This window comes from Myotis davidii, unplaced genomic scaffold, assembly GCF_000327345.1.
Source record: "Myotis davidii unplaced genomic scaffold, ASM32734v1 scaffold992, whole genome shotgun sequence".
Taxonomy (NCBI): Eukaryota; Metazoa; Chordata; class Mammalia; order Chiroptera; family Vespertilionidae; genus Myotis; species Myotis davidii.
The window spans coordinates 42,141-45,429 of NW_006283543.1; the positions used below are offsets into that span (position 1 = coordinate 42,141).

General features: G+C 43.7%; 1 pseudogene; it reads right to left on the bottom strand.

Annotated features, from left to right (window-relative positions):
- Positions 1-2,007, bottom strand: part of LOC102766005 — a 6,798-nt pseudogene extending 4,791 nt beyond the window's left edge.
- Between the last annotated feature and the right edge of the window lie 1,282 nt (positions 2,008-3,289).

Here is a 3,289-nt window from a genome sequence, read left to right on the forward strand (position 1 = left end):
TGGCTTCCTCCGTCACTGTGGCAAGCAAGCCTCCTGTTCTCTTCAGCTGCCTGGCTGCCGGCTGCCATCTTGGTTGGCAGTTAATTTGCATATCTTGCTGATTAGCCAATGGGAAGGGTAGCAAAGTTATGGTTAATTACCATGTTTCTCTTTTATTATATAGGATAGCCAAGATATGGAAGCATCCCAAGTGTCCATCAATAGATCAATGGCCCATCAATAGACAAGTGAATATAGAACAGGTGGTACATATATATACAATGAAATATTATTGGCCATAAAAAGAATGAAATCTTACCATTTGTGACAGCATGGGTGGACCTAGAAGACGGATGGGCAAACTTTTTGACTCGAGGGCCACAATGGGTTCTTAAACTGGACCGGAGGGCCAGAACAAAAGCATGGATGGAGTGTTTGTGTGAACTAATATAAATTCAAAGTAAACATCATTACATAAAAGGATATGGTCTTTTTTTTTTTTTTTTAGTTTTATTCATTTCAAACGGGCCGCATCCGGCCCGTGGGCCGTAGTTTGCCCACGGCCGACCTAGAAAGTATTATGCTAAGAGAAAAAGACAAGTATCATGTGACCTCACTTATATGTGGACAAAATAAAGTTGAAACACTCACAGCACAGGGAGTGGACTAGCAGTTGCCAGAGGGGAGGGGAATTGGGGAACTGAGTGAAAGAGGTGAAGGGATTAAGAGGTACAAATTGGTAGTTGCAAAATAGTCATAGGTATATAAAGTATAGCATGGGGAATATAGTCAATAATATTGTGTAAACTGCCCCAACCGGTTTGGCTCAGTGGATAGAGCGTCAGCCTGCGGATTCAAGGGTCCCAGGTTCGATTCCGGTCAAGGGCATGTACCTTGGCTGCAGGCACATCCCCAGTGGGGGGCATGCAGGAGGCAACTGATCGATGTTTCTCTGTCATCGATGTTTCTAAATCTCTATTCCTCTCCCCTCCTCTGTGTAAAAAATCAATAAAATATATTTTTTAAAAAATATTGTGAAAACTGTTGTGCCACGTGAGTAATTGAAATATTGGGGAAGAAACACTTTGTAAAGTATATGATTGTCTAACCTAGCCGTGGGCAAACTACGGCCCGCGGGCCGGATCCGGCCCATCTGAAATGAATAAAACTAAAAAAAAAAGACTGTACCCTTTTATGTAATGATGTTTACTTTGAATTTATATTAGTTCACACAAACACTCCATCCATGCTTTTGTTCCAGCCCTCCGGTCCAGTTTAAGAACCCATTGTGGCCCTCGAGTCAAAAAGTTTGCCCACCCCTGTTATAACCACTATTCTGTTCATCGGGAACCAATACAAAATTGTGAAAGTAAACTGTAATTGAAAAAAAAAAGTCCACATTCTGATTGTGAAAGCAGAAGAGCCAGTTGTTGATGTAGGCTTGTAGTCTAGGCTCCTTGGAGTTATACAGCTATAAAACAGCCATGGACATCTCAGGGTTTTTACTCAGTCTCAGCAGCCAAGTTGTTGTTTTGCCACTGCCTTCTTGCTCTCTTGGCTGTGCTGGAGGCCACAATGACCCCCATCTCTCTTCCTCCTCTCTTATCTGGGCAGATGGATCATCCAGGCAGCGGATCTCACTGTGCACACTATCTGCATTAACCAACTCCAGTGGGATGCCTCTGTTAGAGATAGCTATACCTCCATGCAAAAGCTTGACCTTCTCCAGCACCTCCTGGCAGGCCTTTTGGGCCACTTCAGGTTCAATTTCTAATAGGTCTCCGTCCCTCTCCATGATGACACTTAGCAAGGAGCCCCCATTGTTCCCTTGTGGGCCAGGAGTGAGCTCAGAAGTTGGCCTCGGGGCGGGCTCCACTACCATATCTCCCATAGCCACAGCCAGACTTTGAGCTTAAAAACTCCACAGGACCCCTGTTGAGCGGATGCTGGTGGTTTGGGTCGTGCTGCCAACACTGCCACCTTAGTGGCAGTGTAGTTGCTCCAGGTTCCATTGGCTGCCTGTGCTTCCCTGACAGTGGCCACAGGGTCTGCCTCTAAAAGGTAATTTTATTTTTCTATTAAATTTATTGGGTTGACATTATTATACAGGTCTCAAGTGCACAATTCTACAATACATCATCAGTACACTGTATTGTGTGTTCACCACCCCAAGTCTTGGTCCATCACCATTTATGTCCCCTCTATCTTCCTCCACCTTCCCCCACCTCTCCTCCCCATCCCCACAATCACCACACTGTTTTGTGTGTCCATTTGCCGGAAGCCGGTCCATCCTTGCTGCTTGACACAGTCGCTGCAGGGAAGAAACATCTGCACAGTATATGTTTCAAGGGACCTGGCGTATATGGCATATTGTTCTTAATATGTTTTCTCCCCTTCTTGGCACTATGTGTTTTAACGAAGGTCAACTCCCCGAGAAAGGTTGTTTCCCCAGGTAGGGATTTTTCCCTGAAGTTAGGGAATAAAACCCGTTAACTAAGTGCCAGGCGGGTAGTTAATCACTTTAACTACGAACAATCACACTTAAGCTACATAATCTTTACTCCCTGGAATGGAGATAAGAAACGCCCTAACCTTTGGAATAGAAATTGATAGTATTAAAATCAACTGGCATAAATACAGATGTAACAAGACAATAAAACACAGAACTTGGCTGGAAAACCTGGCTACAGAACCTGGCGAGAACCTGGCTATGCTGATCAACTAAAGGCTGCCTCTGTGTCCTTCCTTCTTCGCCGACTCTGTCCACACCTTTGGGAACCCCTGGACCTGCTAGGGCTGGACCCCAACATCCATTGATTTTTTCTTTTTGTTTCTTTTTGGTTCTATCCCTCTACTCACCCCCTATCCCACCTCTCCTCCCCAGAGAGCTGTCAACCTGCTCTCTATGAGTCTGTTTTTATTTTGGTTGTTCATTGCATTCATTAGATTTCAAATATAAGTGAAATCATATGGTACTTGTCTTTCTCTGAATTGGCTTATTTCACTTAGCATAATGCCCTTCAAGTCCATTAAAAGGTAATTTTATTTTTTAAATATGTTTTTACTAATTTTTAGAGAGGAGGGAGATGAAGAGAGAGAAACAGATAAGAAATGATCAGCTGGCTCCTGCACTCCCACTACTGGGGATCAAGCCCACAATCCAGGCCTGTGCCCTGACTGAGAATTGAACCAGTGACCTCTTGGTTCATTCATGGTATGATGCTCAACCAACAAACCACACCAGCCAGTGCAAAAAGGTAATTTTTATTATTTTTTTAATATATATTTTTATTGATTTCAGAGAAGAAGG